The sequence below is a fragment of the Cebus imitator genome, unplaced genomic scaffold, assembly GCF_001604975.1.
Source record: "Cebus imitator isolate Cc_AM_T3 unplaced genomic scaffold, Cebus_imitator-1.0 Scaffold311, whole genome shotgun sequence".
NCBI classification, from domain to species: Eukaryota; Metazoa; Chordata; class Mammalia; order Primates; family Cebidae; genus Cebus; species Cebus imitator.
In genome coordinates, this window is record NW_016107626.1 from 2,662,153 (window position 1) to 2,683,243 (window position 21,091).

Below are 21,091 nucleotides of genomic sequence, written 5' to 3' on the forward strand. Positions count from 1 at the left end.
ATGGCTTTCAGTTATGCCACCTGAGTAAGATGGCTTCTGAGCAGCAAGAGGGCCCTTCCCAAGTAAAGCCAAGGCCAAGGTTCTCCCTTGGTTCAGAGCCTGGGAGGACAGGAAGAGCTCTGGGGTGCTGTGGCCTGGAGCAGGGAGCCTCTGCTCACACGCCCATTCCAAGGACATCAGTGCGCAGGAGCGGGGGAATCAGCACAGACACAGCCAGGGAGACACGGTACCGCTCAGCTGCACACTGAGCACCTGCAGCCAGGGAGACTGAGAGCTCTGATCTGAGGACGTGGGCCCAGAGAAGGATGCGGTCGGTCCCACGTGCACCCGAGGGGCTTACCGGAAAAGCCGGTCTAAGCTTCCCCAGCCTGCTGGTGTGAAAGGGTCAGGCACGCCCTCACACACACGTCCATGCACAAACATGCACGCCCCGTGCGTGCGTACTCACATACGCAGAGCTTTCTCCACACTAACTCCTTAGTAAATCCCGTAGGGTGTGGCTAGTTGAATTTCAGGCGATGAACAGTGTGAGGGGGCTGAAGAGCAGGAGGAGCTCGGGGCCGCGGTAGCTCCAGTGCCCGGGAAGCCCCTGAGGACCACCTGCAGCCGGCAAAGCCAGAGAGCTGAGGCTGAGAGCCCCAGCCAGGAAAGGCTCCTGTTGAAAACAAGTGAATGGTTCTCCTCGTTTCCCAGAGCCTGGTAGCCAGTTTTTGAAGCAGCCTTCCCGCTGCAGAATAGGGCAAGATTGCCAGGAATCGGCTCCTTGCCTTAAAAGGGCAGAGCTCTGTGGAAGCAGGTGCTGGGCTCAGGGAAACTGCCCTGGCTGTGCTGCTGGCCAGGGCCGAGGGAGCTCCAGGCAGGAGCGGAACCCTGCGGGGTGGTGAGGGGATGGAAGCTTTCCACTTGTCAACCGTGGGACTTCCCAAAAACACGCAACCGGACTCTGTCTGTCTCTGAACATTGACCTGGGCTACTGCCATTTACTAAAGCTAAGGGAAAAAAGCCACACAACTAAACTACTGTCCCGAGCTTGCTGTGGTCCACGGGCTGCCTTGGTTTATGCTGCTGGGGTTAGAGGAACATTGCTATGGAGATGCCCCATTTCTACCTGGAACGCCTCCCTGCTGGAGACACAGTCGTACTGGAGTCATTCAGAAATATCCATAAAGGAGGGCACGTGGAGACCGCGGAAGGCAGAAGGAAGCCCGCACCTGCGTCCACGGGACCACACCGGCATCCTGTTCGCACGTTGAACCGTGTGCTTGGGGCATGACCGTGCTGTCAGCAGAGGAAGCTGTGTGACAAATACTCGGGACTCTCGGCACTAATTTTGCAGCTTCTGTGAATATTAAACGTTTTTTATGAGACAAGGTCTCACTCTGTTTCCCAGGCTGGAGTACAGTGCTGCAATCTCAGCTCACGGCAGCCTCGACCTCCTGGGCTCAGGTAATCCCTCCACCTCAGTCCCCTGATTAGCTGGGACTACGGGAACATGCCAGCAAGCCCAGCTAATTTTTGTATTTTCTGTAGGTATGGGGTTTTCCCATGCTGCCCAGGCTGGTCTCGAACTCCTGAGCTCAAGTGCTACTCACCTCGGCCTCCCAAAGTGCTAGGGTCACAGGCGTGAGCCACCACACCTGGCCAACTGTTTCAAAATTAAAATTTTTAAATGCATGTTTAAATTCCATTCTCATTCGTTAGATGATACCATTGTAGACAGATTTCTTGAACAAATTCTCCACACCCTTGAACACAAAGAAGCCAGAATGTCGCACACAGAAGTGGCCTCTCCTTGCCTCTCTTCACCCTGTCCACTTCCACCGTCTTCCGTGTAAAACATTCTCTTTCCACTGTGAACGTAGTCATGTGTGGGCCCCACCCGCTGGCCTCAGTGCCAGCTTTCCATTGCCCGGTCAGAAGTGCTGTGGGAGGCCGTCTTCCGAGCGTGGTCTCCGTTGTTATTAAGCTCGATGCGGCCTTGGCCAGACCTCGCCGGACGTGACCCCCCGTTTCATCCTAATGCCCATTTGCTCAGTCCTCCCCTCTGTAATTTAACTCAGCTGGAAGGTTCTGGTGACTGGAGACCAGGCTGGAAGCGTGGAGGTTTGGACGGGGAATTGAGCTGCCTGTGGTTTTGGAAGACTTCCGTGGGAGTTTTAGAGAAGCCACAGGAGAAAGCGGGTCGGGGGCGCTGGGTTCTGCCACATTTCCTTGGGTTTGCCCAGTGTGCCCTGGAAAGTCTTCATCACTTAGGCCCCCCAGCAGGCCGGGGAAGTGGGCATGCTCACCTCCTGCAGGCCCCTCCCGGGACGCTGAGGTTGCAGTAAGCAGGGTGTGCAGGTTGCTCAGCCATGGCCGTGAACCCAGGAAGCGTTGCCTGCCCATCCAAGAGCCTCTCCAGCTAAGCCCCCTCCAGCTGCAGGAGCCAGGACTTGCCAACCTCTGAGAGAGCAGGCGGGGAAACGGATGGATGGGGGAGCCGCCGTGTGCTCGGCTCTGTGCTGCGGCAGTACCTGAATTCACTTTCTCCTTACTTACTGTTGGGCTCTTACTGACTAGCTGCTGTGACCGAGAAACTGGAACTCGCGGGGACTCTGCAGGTTTCTCTCCGGCTCATGTCACAGACCCCTGCGGCTGCCCTTTGCCCGTCCTCATTTCAGGGAGGAGGCCTCTCTCCGTCTTAAGTCTCCCAGCTGCTGTGGCCAGGCTGGTCACCATGACTCCTGCTCATATCTCAGAGGCGAGCAGTGCCACCTGGAAGGAAGGGCCATCCCCACTGACCCCGTGGGGGCAGCGTTGGTGGTCAGTGAATCAGCTTGGCTGCAAAGTTAGCCCTTTAGTTACCTCCATTTTACAGAAGAGGAAACTGAAGTCCAAGAAACGAGTTATCTCACCCAGGAACACGTGGTCCGCGAAAACCTCTGCATCAGTGACAATGTGGCTAGTACGTGGGAGGGGACGTGGATGCCGGCTGTTCATTCCCAGAGTCTCTGCGGGTCCCTCTGTCCCTCTCCTGATGGTCCCCCCCCCCCCAGCTGGTTTTGTCCAGCTCTCAGAATTTCCCCTGAGCCCAGGCAGAAGCAGAAGGATCCTTCTTCTCTTTGTAGGACAAACGCGACCTGCCTGGTCTCTGTATTAGTCAGTGTCCAAGAGACTTAACTTCATGCAGAAGGAAGTGAAGACCTTTCTAAAACACAAGTCCCGTGGCCGGCCAGCCTTGGTGGAGGCAGCCAGCCCAGGTGAGTGCCGGACCCCTCCCTGGATTAGGATGCCTCCCCCAACGATGGACTCATGCTTTAATAAGTCTAAATAAAGACCACATCCCTGGCTTTTAAAAAAACTATTATGGGGCAAGGCGATTGATTTCACGATGCTTGGATATGAGTGATGGAGAGACTGGTTTCAGTTTCATGATTGCAGTTGTCATATTTCCGAACTTCCTAAATAGAGCTTTATTTAAGATCCTACAGTCTTACGTCAAGATAAAAAGGTTGCTGTCAAAATCAAATGGCATGTCAATTTTAATGAGCAACTGAAAAATTAACAGATGTAACATTCTAATCTAATTATGTTCCTTCGGAAAGCTTTTTGAAAATTGATTCAAGTTTGATTTGTCAGGCATTCTACCGCCAAGGCGGCGGTGACAGTGTGTGGGAACCCCGTAGCGGGACCTTCCCGATGGGGCTCGACTGGCCTCTGGTGTCTCTAGCTTTGGGACGACTCGCCAACGCTGTAAAACTTTTCATGAACTACATGTACATACAGAGAAGGTGAACCCCTCTGCACTTCAAGAGAATCACAGCCAGGTCACCAGCAACCTGGCGCCCTCGAACCCACCCTAACCTACTGTCTCCCACTAAAGGTAAACACCAGTTTTGAAAAGTAAGAGCTTTTTTTAAATTTGAAGCGGAGTCTCGCTCTGTCGCCCAGGCTGGAGTGCAGTGCCACAATCCTGGCTCAGTGCAATCACTTGAACTCTACCTCCCAGGTTCAAGCGATTTCCTTGCCTTGGCCTCCTGAGTAGCTGGGATTACAGGTGTGTGCCACCACACCCAGCTAATTTTGTATTTTTAGTAGACACAGGTTTTGCATGATGGCCAGGCTGTCCTCGAACTCCTGACCTCAAGTGGTCTGCCCGCCTGAGCCTCCCAGAGTGCTCGGATTACAGGCGTGAGCCACCGTGCCCAGCCAAAACATAAGAGCCTTTTTTAAAGCATAGTATCTGTGCTTTTTAAGCAGGAATGTGTGCAGCAAGGGAAGAGAACCTCTACCATCTGAAAGTCTGTTCAGTGCCCCATGTGGTTGGGAATTATTCATGCTGTTTCCTATATTTCTATTAAAAGATGGAGAGAGAGTCCTGGCCTGGTGTCCCCAGTGAGTGAGGGCCTTGCGGAGACGTCTCATGGTTCTGATTTCTTCCCCTCCCAGAGGCACCTCAGGTGGTGTCCCTCTGTGTGTGTGCCACGCCAACATGACAAGATGTCCTATCAGGGCAGCAGCGCTGGGCAGAAGAGCTCTGTTCCCAGAACCCGGGCCGCTGGCCCCCACCCTTTCTGCATCTCATTCTGGCTTTTGTTTTGAGAGTGACGATGTCCCATTAGTGCCCTCTGACACTTTGGACAATCTACGGAGCATTATTCCTGGGTTTAGAGATAGTTGAAGCAGGCCCAGTTCCTTCTCTTAAAGGATTTACTGATTAGCTAGAAAACAGGTCACTTAAAAAAGAAGAAAAAACAGGCTAGGTATGGTGGCTCACACCTATAATCTCAGCACTTTTTGGGAGGCCAAGGTGGGAAGATCACTTGAGGCCAGGAGTTCAAGACCAGCCTGGCCAACGTGGTGAAACCCAATTTCTACTAAAAAAAAAAAAAAAAAAAAAAAAAAAAAAAAAAAAATTAGCCTGTAGTGGCAGCGCATGCCTGTGATCCCAGTTACTTGGGAGGCTGAGGCAGGAGGATCGCTTAAACCTAGGAGGCAGAGATGGCAGTAAGCCGAGATCATGCCACTGCATTCCAGCCAGGGGGACAGAGCAAGACTTCGTCTCAAAAACAAAAAGAAAAGAAAGATAATATACAGGCTGGGCAAAGTGGCTCACACCTGCAATCCCAGCACTTTGGGAACTCAAGATGGGAGGATCACTTAAGCTCAGGCCTTTGAGACCAGCCTGGCAACATAGAAAAACCTCATCTCCACAAAAAGAAAAGGAAAGAAGAGAAGAGAAAAGAAGTTAGATGGAAGGAAACGCAAAGTCCCCAGAGTGGGGGAGAATTGGAGACCAAAGCTATGGGAATGGAAATGGATGACGATGCAGATACACTGGAAATTGCTCTAAGACGAAGCTGGACGCATGGCAGGGACGCAGACTGAGAGGTGCAGGGCCTGGCTGCTTCCCGGGCCTTGCCGTCCTTGAAAAGGGAACTCATGATGACCTTGATTTTTTGTTTTCTACAAATGCATGGTCCTGATCCCTTAGTATTATAGATTTCGCACAGTCCATAGATGACTTTCACTGATGTGGGGAATTCGACATTTTAGAAAGGTTCCCAGCAGAGGCCGAAGCAGGAAGGTTTTCTAGTGAAATGTTCAGTTTTCAGTCAGCCTGGAGTATTCCATTCCTAATAAAGCTCTAATCCCAGAGATTTGGGGTTTCAAATCCATAGGAAGGAATGACCATTTTCACGGTGAGACATTGGTATTTCATTCCTGAGACCCAAAGCCACCTTTGTAACCTTTTGAGATCCTTTTTGATTGTATAAACTTCAGAAGTCTAGAGATCTTAGATATCAGGAAGATAAATTTACATATGTAGGCACCATAATTCTTGTTCCTCATATATTTTATATTGCATCATTTACATATGCCTTAAATATCCAATGAATTGTAATAAATGGGAACTCATAATAAAACTGGTAATAAAATGGATTATTCAGGTGATGCTGTTTTATTACGGTCTCATTATGATTATATAATCCTTATTAAAATCTGGATCAAAGATGAATTTCTCACTGGAGGCGCTTCCCAAGTACTTTAATAAATTCTATTTGTTGCACAATCCCAGGGTGAATATTGGTTTTTATAATTTCATACAAATGTATTGCAGTTCTCCATGGAATCTGTCTGTAGGATTCCTTGAGAATCTGTGTGGTGAGGGAAGAGAATCTCTATCGTCTGAAGGTCTGTTCAATGCCTTGTGTGTTCTGGGAATCATGCCTGCTGTTTCGTATGTTTCTGCTGAAAAATAGGGCGAGGCCCCATCCTGGTGTTCACAGTGAGTGAGGGCCTTGGGGGGACAGCACGTGCTTTTGGTTCCTTCCCTCACTGGAGGTGTCTTGGGTAGCCTCTTCAGAACCTCGTATTCTTACTCAAGATTCTATTACTGGAAGAGCTGTCTGATGGGTGGAACACACTCATCAGTGTTATTTTTCCTTTATTTTTTTTTTTTTGAGACGGAGTTTCGCTGTGTCTCACAGGCTAGAGTGCAGTGTCACAATCTTGGTTCATTGTAACCTCTGCCTCCTGAGTTCAAGCTATTCACCTGTCTCAGCCTCCCAAATACCTGTGATTACAGGTGGCTACCACCACACCTGGTTAATTTATTTGTTTATTTTTTTTTTCCAAGAGGGAGTCTTGCTCTGTCCCCCAGGTTGGAGTGCAGTGGCGCAATCTCGGCTTACCATGACCTCCGCCTCCTGGGTTCAAGCAATTCTCCTGCCTCAGCCTCCTGAATAGCTGGGATTACAGGCACCCACCACCACGCCCAGCTAGTTTTTGTATTTTAGTAGAGACGGGGTTTCACCATGTTGGCCAGGCTGGTCTCAAATTCTGACCTCAAGTGGTCCACACCCCCCCAGCACCCCTCTCAAAGTGCTGGGATTACAGATGTGAGCCACCACGCCTGGCCTTTTGTATTTTTTAGTAGAGATGGGGTTTCACTATGTTGGCCAGGCTGGCCTCGAACTCCTGGCCTCAGGGGATCCACCCACCTTGGTCTCCCAAAGTGCTGGGATCACAGGCGTGAGCCGCCACACCCAGCCAGCATTATTTTGGATCTTAGCTGTTATGACTGTTGCCCAGTGGCCCTTCCTTAGAACACTGTTCTGACACAGTCTGGGGCCCTGGGGTCTTGACTGAAGCCACACGTGGCAAAGGAGTCCCACTGAGTGAACGCCATCACTGTGGTGTAGGGATGCGGTGGCCAGGGGACCCTGCAGGGTGTGAAGTGTGAAGTAGCCCCTTCCCCTGGTCCTCCAGAAAGCTCTATCAGGCCAGGCGACAGCCAGAGTTTTCGAGGGAGAACCAGAGTAAGCCAGGGAGCAGTGGACGGACAGTCGTGCAGGCCCTTGGAAAATGGAGGGGCAATCAGAATGCTTTGGCTGGAAAGGGGCTGCATGAGAAGTGTCCCACGTCATGATGTAGATGGACCTGTTACCCTAAACCCTGGATGCTGGATCCAGGACGCAGGGCTCGGGAGCAGGTGAGCACAGCCTGAGAACCAGCGAGGGCTGTCCCGCCTTCAGCCAGATCTAGCAGCAGAGACAAGAACCTCCAGCATCTTGCAGCCTTCTTCACTGTTTTATCCACGGCAGCTGCCGCCACAGTGCTGTCCGTGGAGGAGGTGCTGAATATATATTGGAAAGAATGAGCTGCTCCGAGATCGTTGCCATCAGGACAACTAATATCCACACTAATAGTTCCTCTCCAGGCCCCAGATGGGTGGAACAAGGGAAAAGCAGGGCTGAACAGCCCTCAGGTTTGGGGAATTTGGTATGCAGAGCTGCTGGGTAGAGAGAATGGTGACAGAGGGAGACCTTGGGCCTGGCCTGCTGGATCTGGGCTCAGGGGACTCGGCTCTCCAGCTGGGTGGCCTCTTCTTGCCTCACTTTTCTTATCTGTAAAATGGGTATAGCAGGCAAGGCACAGTGGCTCATGCACGTAATCCCAGCACTTTGGGAGGCCAAGGCAGGTGGATCACCTGAGGTCAGGAGTTTGAGACCAGCCTGGCCAACATGGTAAAACCCTGTCTCTACNGGAGGTTTCGCCATGTTGCCTAGGCTGGTCTGGAACTCCTGGCCTCAAGTGCTCCACCTTGGCCTCCCAAAGTGCTAGGATTAAGTGAGCCACTGCACCTGGCCAGAATCCAAATAGAATTCTATAAATGCCTTTCAAATGATGAATGTGCTCATGACATCATATGCTTGTGGATTGCTATCTGTATTTGGCAATACCTACCTGCAGGAAAACCTATTTTTGCCAAATGTCATTACAGATTAGAATTAACAGATAAACATTTGTCGTAGGATGATAGGGAACACTAACTTTGTTCTTTTTTTTTTCTTTGTTAGTCTCACTCTGTCACCCAGGTAGGAATGCTCACTGCCACCTCTGCCTCCTGAGTTCAAGTAATTCTTGTCCCTCAGACTCCCCAGTAGCTGAGATTACAGGCATGCACCACTATGCCTGGCTATTTTTTTTTATTTTTAGTAGAAACTGGTTTTTGCCATTTGATCAGGCTGGTCTCAAACTCCTGGTGTCAAGTGATCTGCCCTCCTCTGCCTCCCAAAGTGCTGGGATTACAGGCATGAGCCACTGTACCCCCCAACTTTGAACTCCAATTAAGCAAAATGAATTCCATTATTCTCTTTAGTAGACCTGTATTTTAAACATTATACTCAATTATTATACTTCTAATTTCAACAATAAAAAACGTGTTTTCCTGGGATCCGCAGTGGCTGAGACCAACTGTCCTGGCGCATGAGGAAGTGAGGTCAGGCATTCGAGGCCTGTCTGAAAAACGCATAAACCTCTCATCCATTAAACATAAAATAAAGGGTCAGAGCTGCGCTCACACCGAGGGTCTGCTGAGTGACCGTGGCCGCTCTAACGCGGACGCCACGCCATGGCGGAAGAGGAGCTGGAGGCACTGAGGAGGCAGAGGCTGGCCCAGCTGCAGGCCAAGCACAGGATCCTGGCGATGCGGCCCAACAGGAAGCAAAGCACAGGGAAGCAGAAATGAGAAACAGTATCTTAGCCCAAGTACTGGATCAGTCAGCCTGGGCCAGGTTAAGTAACTTGGCACTTGTAAAGCCTGAAAAAACTAAAGCAGTAGAGAACTACCTTATACAGATGGCAAGGTATGGACAAATAAGCGAGAAGGTATCAGAACAAGGTTTAATAGAAATCTGTAAAAAAGTAAGCCAGCAAACAGAAAAGACAACACAGTGAAATTCAGGAGAAGAAAGGTAATGGACTCCGATGAAGATGACGATTATTGAACTAAAAGTGCTCACAGACTAGAACTTAACAGACCAATTCTAGGACAGAAGTTAAGATCTGATTATTTACTTTGTTTATTGTCTGTAGGCAATAAACTTGTTATGCAAAATTAAAAAAATAAAATAATGTTTTAAAAAATGTGTTTTCTCTCATTATGGAAATACCTACATAATATACTAATTTTTATCTGTTGTCCTACAACATCTAAAATATTTACTATTTGGCCCTTTACAAAAAGCATTTGCCAACCCCTGCTCTGGAAAATGCAAATCAGGCCAGGCATGGCGACTCATGCCTGTAATCCCAGCACTTTGGGAGGCCAAGGCAGGTGGATCACCTGAGGTCAGGAGTTTGAGACCAGCCTGGCCAACATGGTAAAACCCTGTCTCTACTAAAAATACAAAAATTAGCCAGGCGTGGTGGTGAGTGCCTGTAATCCCAAGTACTCAGGAGGCTGAGGCAGGAGAGTCACTTGAACCTCAGGAGGCAGAGGTTGCAGTGAGCTGAGATCGTGCCACTGCACCCCAGCCTGGGCAACTAGAGCAGGATTCTGTCTCAAAAGAAAATGAGTATAGCAAAACGATTTATTTGCGTTTGTTGTAAGGATGGAATGAATGAATATGAAAGAGCTGAAATGTCTGGCACATGAGGATGTGTGTTGTAAAAAGCTTTGCTAAATTAATTTAAATAAATATTGCTAAATTAAGATAAATAAATAAATGGCACTCACGGAGCATCCCTGGGGTGGGCTGAGGGCAGCGCCGCAGTGTGCGTGGACATGGCTGCAGCTGCGGAGCCACAGCTGGCAGAGACCACGGACTGGTTTTGAGATGAGGCGGGGACGACTCTTCAGCCTGATGGACAGCCCGGAGCGAGCGCCTCGGAATGCAGCCTGGAAACTGGATGTGCAATCTCGCTTCGACCAACACCAGTTGGGGAAGCACAATTTTAAAAGCAGGATTTAGATAAAATGCTTATTAGTAAAGTGAGGATTATCCAGGATTTTAAAGTCTGTTCTTATCTTCCGCGCCGCTCAAGTGAGAAAACTAGGTGGCTCCAGCTCTTGGTGGAGGAGCCTCAGCTGTGGGAAGCGTCGGCCAGTCTCATCAGAGTGGCACCTGCTGCCGGCCCTCAGGCTCTGCCGCCAAGGACAAGGTGCTGCCAAAACACAGGTGCGAGCAAGACCCTAAGAAGCTGCTGCCCTGCGTGTCCTGAGTGCATGAGGACGTACCCATCACACCACCCCCAATCACCTGCAGAGCGTGGCCCCCACAAAGGGACCATGCAGGAGGCCCCCAACCCCCAAACGCTGAGAGTTTGCTGGGCTTTCCTCTGTCCCGCCTCCGGGCAGGACTGCACCTAAACTAATTCATGTCCTGGCTTCCCTGTCCTTCCATGCTCTTCCCACATGAAGGAGGTCCCGTTTAAGAAGTTCCAATGGACCCTGGCAGCCAGTTAAACACTAGGCGGCAAATATAAAAATGGAGCCCGGTGTGAAAATGAACCTCTTCGGTTTTAGAACTCAGAGACCCTGAAATCCGACCTCATCTCTCATGTCACCTGCGACTCATGTTTAGCAAGCAGACCACTACCGATCAGTAAGAACAAGTCCACGAAACAGAAAACGGCGGGTCAGTGGACAAGGGATGTCAGTGCAAAACACAAAAGCAATGTAGGCAGCAGTCTGTGAAAATGCTCTCCCGCCCCAGAAATCGGTTCACAGAAACCAAAGTGCCACATTTCTAACCTGGTCAGCCAGTGTTTTAAGGTTTGATGTGAGGCCAAGCAGGCTCTGGGGAGACGGGTTCTCTGGCCAGGTTCTAGGGGAGATTGGGGAAGGTGGCTTGGCGGGATCGGTGGGTATAAAAGGCACATGGTGAGTTTTCCGTGTCCTGTGACCGATTCCCAGGACCAGCAGCTGATGCAACACCCCTGCGTCACCTCACAGTCCCGCAGGCCCCTGAGTGCGGCACAGCTGGCCCACGGCTTCAGCCTCCCTGGGCTGTAAACAAGGTGTGGACCGGGGCGGGGCTGTGGTTCTCACCTGAGGCTCAGGTTCACTCCCAGGCTCACTGGTTCCTTCACCTGCTTTCCAAGTGGCCTCTTCTGCAGGAAATGCCAGCTGGTGTGGGGCAGGGGGAGACAGCTTCAAAGTGAGGACCTTGAGAGTGACAGCGGAGGAGGCTGCTGAGGAGGAAGCTTGGAACAGGCACAGAGAAGAAGGGGACTCGAGTGGGGGGTGGCTCGGGCCGCTGAACTCAAGGCGGGAGCCAGCCTGGAGGAGCTGGAGGGGTACACAGCAGCCAGCACCAAGGCGCAGCCTAAGAGTGGCAGGCAGGGCGATGGGGGCAGGCCTGGGCACGGCAGGTGTGTGGGGGAGCAGCACGGGGAAGGAGCGCACACCAGGGACTGCCAGCCAGCTCCGAGCCTGCAGGAGCCCCTGGGCAAGTGAGTGTGGCCACACCCCGCTGATGTAAAGCTGCATCGTCCATGCCCTGCTGCAGAGGCAGCTAGAGCTGAGCTCGTCTCTCCATCCCTTCCAAGTGGCCTGAGAGGCAGGGCGTGCCTGAGGACCTGGGCTCAGCCTCGGCCCTGGCTGGGGCCGCTGGATGCAGGAGCGCTGCTCCCTGGCTTCCTCTCCCCACGAGGGGCCTCTCTGGCTGCCTCTTTCTGCAATTAGATTGGCTTCAGGTACGGGGGCCGTTAGCACTGCTGCCTCCTGTTTCATAGTTGTGCAGGCTCCCATGAGACCAAATAGGCCCCCGTTCTTTAAGAGGAATAGATGGGGTGAGACCGTGGCCGTGGGGCACATGGGCTCTGCAGACCCCACATATATGGAACCTAATTACCCGTGACCCTGGCAGGAAGGTGGGAGCCAGGCACACGTATTTAAAGCCTCAATATGGGACCAAGGATGCTTCTAGAAAAGTCTCCCTGATTCCTGCAGAAGCGTCTGGCTGTGCGCCTCACCATCCAGACTGTAGTTAGGAGGCATTTCTTGCCATTGCTTTTGCTTTCAGACAGGAATCCCCACCTCCTTCTGTTTAGAGAGATAAATGGACTGAATGCTAACAAATTTGTTCCGTTAACATATTCAGCAGTAGGCAGGCATGAGATAGCATAACTCAATTTCTATCTTAAATCATTGTTTTAATCTCATACTTGAATATCATCATTTAATTTGTACATCCAGCTGGAAATATTGATTTTTGGAGGCATTTATTCTGTGCATTACGTAAAATTCTATTTGCGCTCTGCTATGGAAATATTACTTTGTGGCTTAAAATATGATTGAGACTGTTCCATTTTTTCTTCTGTCTCGTGCAGATGGGACACTGTGACTTCGCTGTGGGTCTGGGAGGGTGTCCGGGCCAGGAACAACCACAGGGGGCTGGAGGGTGGTTTGCTAGAGGAGGCAAGGAAAAAGAAAACCCGGTGCTGTGATGGCTTGGTTTCCATGACTGCAACTTGTTAGATGCATTCCCTATTTAATACACTATTTTAAAGCTGGTAAAATGGCAAATGACAGGCTCACCACCATGACCAGAGGCTGAGAGCCTGGAAGGGCGCCCAGCCAGCTGTCTGCAGACACCTGCCATGGGAGGGCACGGGACAGGGCCAGAGGCCGTGGCCCTGCTGTGTTGCTGTCCTTCTCTTCTGCAGGGATCAGATTCTGGGTGGTGGTTGTTGGGGTGTATGTGTGTGTGTGTGTGTTGAGGTGTTTGCCTAAACTTGTGCCATCTCTGTGGTCAACCCAACGGCCTCCCTTGCTCCCTTGGGGCAGCCCCTGCTGGGGCAGTGGCAGAGATGCCTGCTCATCCCAGGTCCATTCAAAAGCCAGCCCTGCTCACTTAAAGGGACAGTCAAATAGATGAATTCCCTTCTCCTGGTTAATGCAAACGTTTGCAGAATGACTCATGTGGAGGTTCTGCCCTTAAAACCAACCATTCCCTCCAAGGGGCATGGCTGGCTGACGCTGGTTGAGCCCTCACCATAGCTGATCTGCTGGAAGCCTGTGAAGGGCTTGGCGTTGCCATGATTCCCATTTCACAGGCGAGGAAGCCGAGGCTCAGAGGCGTGGCCTGATGCCCTGTGACTTCAGTGCGGATCCGTAGTCTCTCCTCGTTCTCAGCAGCCGCAGGTGGGGCAGGCTGAGTCAGGGGCGGGGGTGCCCTGGCCAAGGGGACAGCCCTGGGCAGTCCTCAGGCTCAGCCTCCTGTGTACAGACCGCATTCCCAGGCTCACGGAACAAGGAACGGCCTGGCTGTCAGAAAACCCAGGTCCATGTGTCGAGGCAGTTGCTAATAGAGAGGAAAAAATGGTTGTAATGTCAAACTTGGAAAAAAACTCAATTTGTAGTTGTCCCTGAAAGCCTTTTAAGTAGAATGTTTTTAGAAATAAATTATATATGGGAAAGTCAGAAGCGGTGACATAATTTGTGGGGCCCAGTGCAGGATGAAAACATGGGGGCTTTGTTCAAAAAGCACCGGCACTTCCCGACGACAGCAGCAGAGTGTTCATCCGGTGTGGGGGGCCCTTCTGAGCGGGGACCTGGGCTGCACGCCCCTGATCTGGCCCTGGGGAGGGTGTGGGGAACCCTTCTCAGCGGGGACCTTGGCTGCATGCCCCTGAGCCAGCCCTGGGGAGGGTGTGGGGGCCCTTTGGTGCCAGTCCTCTGGGCATTTGAACGCCCTGTGCCATCCTGCCCTGCGCTGTGCTCCTCTAGGCTAGACGCCTTTTGTGTTTCAAGGCAGCAAGCAGCACTGTCCTAGCCAGGAGCCTGAGCCACATCCTGAAAGACTGGGGTGCTTACCTCCATCAGTATTTCATCCCAAAACACCCCACACTGCCTGTTCCCACTCTGTACTTTGTATGGCATCAGGAGGTGCCTCTGAGCCCCACCTGAGGCTGAAGACCATGGGAGTGGCCCAGTGGGTGGCCCAGGCTCCCTGCAGGCATAGAACCTGGCCAGGCCTGCCAGGGCCCAAACCAGCTGCAGGGAAGGGCTCCGCTCAGAGAAGCCTCCACTGCCTTCCTCCTGTGTCCCGCGGTGCAGCGAATGCATCTCAGATCCAAAGCTGCAGCTTCCCTTCCCTCCTGCTCCCCCCACAGGGGTCCCTAAGCACTTGGGGGGCTCTGCCGACAAGGCTGGGGTGCACAGATATGGCTTAACTGGGGAGATGGATCCACCAGGTAGTGATAGAGATGAGGGGGACCACATCCAAACAGAACAGAGGCAACAGCCTAGCCCACGGCAAATTCCATCATGAGACAAATGATAATGTTCATGATTACTAAGGAGGGAAAGAGGAGGGGGAGGGAGTGGCACAGGGAGGGAAGGGGAGGGAGAAAGGCTGAAGAGCATTGACAGCCCACAGACGTCCAGCCAGGGTCCTCACCCCTCCTATTGCCCCCCATGCACCCCCATTGCAAAGGCCACATGCAAACACAGCAGAGGAAAACAGAACTCTGATCCTTCTCTCATGAAATAAAAGAATGCTTTTAGTTGCATATCTGACCACTGACTACAGTGTTATTTTATGTGCATACTTGTGTGTAGGCTGCATACATACATACACACAGACATATGTGTCGGGAGACAGCTCCACTGCCCCATCTGGGGGCAATGCCCCGGCTTCTGGTGGGCATATTCAGGGATGCCGCTCCACACCCCACAGGGGCGAGAGGAAGGAAGGAGGGCGCAGCAGAGAGCTGGCTGGGTCCAGCATGGTCAGCACGGGGGCTGGGCCCTCCCCTCAGGGAAGAGACTGGTGGGTCCCAGGAGGGCCCTGGCTGCAGGTGCCCCCACACGCCAGTGTCTGGGAGTGGCTGGCTCAAGACGGATGGGTGGGTGTGAATGAACAAATGCTCTGAGCACCCCCAGAAGCCACTTGGAGACTCTGTGTCCCCTCCCTGCAGGGCTGGGAGACAGACGTCCGCTGGGGTGCCAGGTGCGGCACTGTTTCGCCTGTTTAAAGGCTCAGGAGCTACGTTTGAGGCTGCCCGCGCCCTGAGGTCCATGTTGCTGCTTTTGACTGTTCAGTTTCTTCCCCAAGGGTCATCTCCTGCTGCCTTTGTCGCGTGTACAAGGTGTCCATGGAATTGTTAAAATAATTTTTCTTAGGACCCCTTAGAAACCTAATACTTGAAATCCGACATTCACTCATTCTTCGTTGCTTGCAGTTTTTCTCTCCTCAGTAACCGTTGGGTAGAGAAGCATCTCATGGCACTAACCAGGCACCCCGCCCTGAGGAGAGACGGAGACGCTGGCTCACCGAGCAGGGGCCGGTGACGTCTTCCAGGTCATCAGGGCGGAGGTTATCAGGGAGGCCCAGGCCAGCTTGGAGGGCAGGGAGCTGGGGGCCTCCGCCTCCCAGCCAGGTGCCCTCAGCAAGCGCTCTCTGCCTGCCACTTTCTCCACTCTAAACATAAAGATAAGACACAAGCCTGGCAGGGAACCACCATACCCTGGCCTGGAGCTCGAGGAGCCAGGAGCGATTTAGAAGCAGAAGTGGGTTTCGCGCACAGGCAGCCCTGCCCTCCTGCCCGCTCCCGAGGCGTCGTGCGGGGCGCGTGTTCAGCCATTCTCTCTCTGTGCAGTCTCAAAAGGCAGAGGCCTTGGGAGTAACAAGCTGGGCCGTTCAAAGGAGAGCTTGAAAAGCCGCATTGAGTGGGACGCCGAGGGGCTCTGGAGTGAGACTGGGAGAGAACAGTCCCCTTGAGTGACAGAAACATCACAGAGCCATGGAAGGGGCCGAGCGAGTCGGCCAAGTGGCCCGCTGTCTCCAGGTCCTCTCCGCAGTCTGCACCCCCAGGAACTACCACCGGGTCGTGGTGGGGTCAGGCCAACGCGGCCACATTGCTGTGAAGACAAAGTTCTCAAACTTGAGCAAGAGTGAACCCCTCCAAACCCCTAGGCTGCTTGATTAGGCACAAAGCCAGGCCCACGGCCTGTGCAGAGGTGCGTTCGAACAGCAGCTGTCCCAGTGGCCAAGTTCCAGTCCGCTCAGAGCTGCGTTTTCCGGGAACGCCCACACACCTGCTTGTCTGAGATATCTGACGGGCACCCATTTTCCATAGAGCTTTCCTTTGAATCACTTCTGCTGTGAGCAGCATTTTCGAGGGCCAATCCAGCAGGGTCCTTCATCCCTCCAGCTGCGCCTGTCACTCTAGGAGGACACCTGCCATCTCCCCTCCCCAGGGTGCAGTGTGTCAGAAATTGGTGGGCGAGCAATTGCATGAGGTCGAGATGTTTCCTCATAGACAGATTTGTTCTGCTCTGATACACAAGGATAGAACTAATATCTGTGCCTGAAACCCAGCTCTGCTCCAGACCTCATCCTCCCTCACCTGCCTCCTGCGCTCCCCGCATCCCCCCTCGCCTGCCCTCCTGCACTCCCCCATCCCCCCTCACCTGCCTCCTGCTCTCTCCCCCCTCATCCCCCCTCACCTGCCTCCTGCTCTCTCCCCCCTCATCCTCCCTCACCTGCCCTCCTGCGCTCCCCCATCCCCCCTCACCTGCCTCCTGCTCTCCCCTCCCTCATCCCCCCTCACCTGCCTCCTGCTCTCTCCTCCCTCATCCTCCCTCACTGGAGCCAACACTTTTTAACACCCACCCACCCCTACTGGTGTCTCCTGGGCAGGTGGCGTGAGGGCTCCTTTCCAGGAAGCCATGTGGCAGGGCACGGCTCCCTGCCCTCCCTGTCCCCAGGAGGACATTTTCTCCCACTATTCCCACTGGTGTGACTGTCCCTGGGTCCGGGTCTTATCGTGACTTGGGGGCCACCCCATCCCGATGTGCCACTCCTTATGTAATCAGCACGTACCTGCTGGGTCCCTGCCACAGGTCACGCATGGGGCTGGGCTGAAATGCTAATGGAGTCAGGCTCCTAGAGGCTCTGATGCTTGTCCGGGGGGTGTGGAGGGTGCCTTGGGCACTGTGACTTCCTGCCTGATGCCAGGTACAGGAGGTGGCTTGGGCCTGGGTTCTGGCCATCAGAACCTGCTTCTGTCCCTGCTGCTGGAGGCAGGGATAGAGGACTCAAGGAGGATCCCAGGATCTGGCATTCACAGCGGACCCGCAGAGGGTCAGGCGGACGGGGAAGGGGATGTGAGATACTCCACATACTCTGCCGCTGCCCACGGTGGCCAGCGCAGCCACAGCCCTGGAGAAGTCCCCAGGCGTGCACAGCTGCCTCTGGCGTCCTGTGCTCGGCATCCTCTCCTCACCTTGCTTTGAAGCCTCTGGGTCTCAGCTAGCCCCAGCTGCCTTCTGACATGGCCACATCCACAGCGCAGGTGTATTCGTCACTTGGGACCAACCACACACCAGGCCTCGGGGGCTTCAACAACAGAGATTTATGTTCTTACCATTCTGGAGCTAGAAACCCAAGACCAAGGTGTGGGCAGAGCTGGTTCCTCCTGAGGCCCCTCTCCTCGGCTTGTAGCTGCCACCTTCTCCCTGTGTCCTCAGAGTTGTCGCTTCATGTATGTCTGTGTCCTCATCTCCTCTTCTTATAAGGATACCGACCAGATTGGGTTAGGCCCCACCCCATGGCCTCATTTTGCCTTAAGCTGGTCCTAAAGGCCCAATTCCAAACACAGCCGTGTTCTGATGGGGTCAGGACTCCCTAGGAATCGGTGTGAAATTGAGCTCAAGTTGTTGATCAGGGCAGCCACAGGGCACAGTCTGACCTGGGCGGTGGTTGGCCCGGCGTTGGCTCAGGGTTCCTGGCGGTGTCCGCCCCCACCCCTGCTGTCACAGGACGAGAGGGGCAGAGCAGGGACACCCCAGCTCTTGACCGCCATGGCCTCTGCACATATCCCCGTGGCTGCAGCAGAGCACATGACTGCGCCTCGCCCAGGGGTCTTGCGGGGCAGAGAGTTTGGAGAACTGTGGACTCTGTGTGCTCGCCACGTTCCCCACCCAGTTCCCAGCGGATGTCCACAGTGTTCAGAGCAGCCTCAGCAGGGAGGCGATACCGTCCAATCGGCTGGTGACCAGGTGGGGCCGTGAGGCTGGAGGGAGAGCAAACAGGAAGAGGGCTGAGGGGGTGTGTGCGCCCTGCCTCTCCCACGCGCTGCTGCACTCCGGTCCCTGGAGCAGGGCCTGGCACCTCGTGGACACACAATGACCCTGATGGGCGGATGCATGCACGGCAGCGTAGTCTTGATCCAATTTTAGAAACTGCCATTATGAAGACTTCATATCACAATGGAAGAATTTCCTTTATTGAAAGCAAAACAAAAAAAATTGCATGAAAAGACATATGAAATCCAGTCCAAAAAGTATCCGTTGACGTGGTTCTTGTGCCCTGGAAGTTGGAACAGTCTTGAAAACTGCTCATGAGGGCACCGGAGGCCACATTTGAAAGGGAAGACTTCGAATGAGAGGAGGAAAGATTCCCACAAAATTCACTCACCCATCATTATTGAGACAAACTGGTGCCTTCTGTCACACAACCTCAGCAGCTGGTCTTGGGGTTGGGGATCAGTTCATAAGACCCAACCCAGTGTGCCCCACACACCACGTGAAATGCCAGGAGAACAGGATTGGAGATCTCCTGTCCCAGGGAAGATCTCATAAAGCCACACGAAGAGGTGATGACAATTGGAAATAATGCCACTTTCAACAGATTTTTCTGTTTCTGATGTCTGGCTTTAGGATGAAGTCTCCCAGAATCCAAGCAGTAAGACTGGTTGCCTGTCCTCTGTGTAGCTTCAAGGCCAGAGGCAACATCAGGAGTTTCTCCTCTTCCTGCAGCCTGACGGGTCCTGTGGGGGAATTTGGTGGCTTCCCAGTGAGTAGGTGACCTGAGACCCTCCAATAAGGCAGGAAGCAAACAAAAGGGCCATTTGGTTGCAAACTCCCCCCACGACCCCACAGGCTCTTCAAGCCCGTGCCATCCTTGAATTTCTTTTTGAAATGTTCCATCACAGCGTGTCAGAGATGGAAGAGTGGGTGGGAGGAAAAATTTGACGATTCCCCATTGCTAACTAAAATAGCTTATTAGCTGCCATTTTTCCCGTGTGCCCGGAGCTTTTCAGAAGGGAACTGTTCGTGTCTCTTCCGCCCCTCTCCAGAAAATCATCAACCCCCCCAGTCATCGTTCATTCCAGGTCTGTCTGCCCAGGTTATTAATCAAAATGTGGACTCCTGGATCAGGCGCTGCCTACCACTGGCATCGAGCCGCCGCACACCTGCGCTAATGCGCAGAGAACGATGGCGAAGCTGACAAGCCAGGAGAGAACAGAGGAGGAGAGGCCACACCTCCAGGCAAGGACGAAGCCCCTCCAGGGCTTCACCACGATGGCTTTAGCCTGCTGGTCAGCGCTCTCTGCTGCTGTTTTATTTGTGTTTTCCATGTAGCGTGTGTTTCTGTTTTTATTAATAGCAAGCACAGTGGCTACTTTTATATCTTAAAACGACTGACTAGAGCCCTGAAAAGGACACATGGCGTGGCCAACACTGGGGTGTCCGCCGTCTAGAATTGGCAGATGTTACCGCCTCACCACCGGAGCTCCGGGTTTGTAAAAGGAGTAAGACTGGCGTGGAAAAGGGAACACTCTGTGATCTCCTTCCTTCTCCAGAAGCATCGCTATGGAAGAAGGCCTCTCTTCGTCACATATTGGTGGCTTTGCTCTGTTGTGCATAGACGGAAATTATGCTGAAATTTGATGGCTTTTGCTTTTCACTTAATGCTGTCTTGAGCCGCTCCCCGTGCATCCATGTTACTCTGGATCATTTCAGCAGCTGTCCAGCCGGTGAGTGTGCCAGCATCCCTCTCTCTCCTGAGGACTCCGGGTGTGTGACGCCATATTCCCACCTCAGCCCTCCCTCAGGGCACCTGGCAGGGTTGCTCTGTTTGCCCCTCGAAGCTGAGTGGGGCCGTGCGGCCTGGTCTGGGCCATGAAAGGTAAGTGGGAGTGATGCCTGCCACCTGCTGAACCCTCGAACCTCCCTGTGAGCCTGCTCTGGGCCTCTTTCTTACGTGAAAATCCAAACATCAAAGTGGCTGGGAATGCTGAGCCACACCCCAAGGGCGGCTGGTCTGGAGACCACACTCCACCTGCTCTGAAAATCAACTCGTATTGGTTTAAGCTACTGAGATGTGGGGGCTGGTGTTCGTTCAGCAAAACCCACCCTGTCCTGACTGACAGAGGCTGCTTCCAATTTTCCGTTGTTATAAACGTCGTGCCGTGCCTACCTGCACATGTGGCCAGGTCTCTACGGTGGACCCCTGGACTTGCTGAGTCAAAGGGCACCTGCTGCTTCTGCTTTCCTGGGGTTGTGGCATGCTCCTCCCACAGCCCGTGAGACAGACCATCTCGTATCAGCTCCGGCACGTTAGTTTAGATCCTGCGTGTTTTCTGGTCTGAGGAGTGCGAGGTTATTTCATCGCTTTAATCTGTGAGGGGTGCAGCTCTTCACAGAGGCAGTCTCAGTTATGGGGCTCTGAAATCCTAGGGTTTTCTATGATGATGAGAGTAACAAGTTTTTTAATGAACAAGTATCACATTTTCCACTATACTGGGGAATGTTTTTAAGTTGGCGTAAGAAAACAAAACCCCCTAACAACCAAGAAAACTTTTGGAAACACGAGGGACTGTTTATAAGCAGAGCACCTGCAAACGGTTTTCTTTTCCTCTTAAACAGCTCTGGCCTTGTTAGAAATCGGCAGGCCAGGTGCGGTGGCTCAAGTCTGTAATCCCAGCACTTTGGGAGGCCGAGGCGGGTGGATCACGAGGTCAAGAGATCGAGACCATCCTGGTCAACATGGTGAAACCCCGTCTCTACTAAAAATACAAAAAATTAGCT

The 21,091-nt window shown here is 52.8% G+C and overlaps 1 protein-coding gene and 1 pseudogene across 1 annotated transcript in view; both read left to right on the forward strand.

Moving 5' to 3' along the window:
• The window catches only part of CDH4 (cadherin 4), a 673,674-nt gene that overhangs the window by 267,296 nt on the left and 385,287 nt on the right, over positions 1 to 21,091 (forward strand). The window lies entirely within an intron of this gene.
• LOC108285937 lies at positions 8,897 to 9,287 on the forward strand (annotated as a pseudogene).